Source organism: Penaeus monodon, chromosome 29 (assembly GCF_015228065.2).
Source record: "Penaeus monodon isolate SGIC_2016 chromosome 29, NSTDA_Pmon_1, whole genome shotgun sequence".
Lineage (NCBI taxonomy): Eukaryota > Metazoa > Arthropoda > Malacostraca > Decapoda > Penaeidae > Penaeus > Penaeus monodon.
Window position 1 is genome coordinate 1,355,208 of NC_051414.1, and position 640 is coordinate 1,355,847.

Genomic DNA, 640 nt, shown 5'->3' on the forward strand with positions numbered 1-640 from the left:
CATAATAATTTCCGTATGTCTGTTTCTAGTCGTAATTTCGCTTCTAATTCGGAGTTTACTCAAATGTAGGTGTGGTACAACTGGCAGGCATGCGGACTTAAAGAAGCAGTTTCCGGGAATGCTTTTCTTGGTAAATCCTACACTGTTACCCAATTGTTCAACGTTCTGGTCTTTCTCCTACTCTGCATTCTCATCCATATGCTGTCAGTTTATTTCATTGTATACGAGACATCTATCACCTCTCGCTGCCTAAAATCTTGGTTGTTTATTTACCTTTGTCCGCCTGCTTGCCCGGTTGATTCTGTTGGTCTGAACGCATGATGTGTCATGAAACGCGGCTGAACGCCCGCATGGCGCTGGTGGTGGTGTGTGACCCGTGTGCAGCCCCTTCCTGTCTGTCTGTGCGCCGGTGTTGTTGTTCATTTTATTGTTCTGTTCCTGCGCGTCATCATTCTCCGCCCCAGGTGAAGGCTCCAGCATCACACCACTCCTCGACGTTTCCCGGCCCGGTCCCCCTGAGCTAGAGCGGCTCGGACGTTAAGGCAGGTAAAGAAAACAAGCAAACGACGCGGAGGGGAAAGCGTGGCCCGTTGTTCGAGCGTTGCCATAGCGAGGGTTCGTGTTAAGGACCGTTTGTCTC

The 640-nt window shown here is 50.2% G+C and overlaps 1 protein-coding gene across 1 annotated transcript in view; it reads left to right on the plus strand.

Annotated features, from left to right (window-relative positions):
* Nucleotides 1–525: 525 nt before the first annotated feature.
* Nucleotides 526–640, plus strand: part of LOC119591885 (AP-2 complex subunit alpha-like) — a gene marked incomplete in the record, with an annotated part of 45,360 nt that continues 45,245 nt past the window's right edge. The window contains 1 exon segment of the mRNA XM_037940628.1: nucleotides 526–546.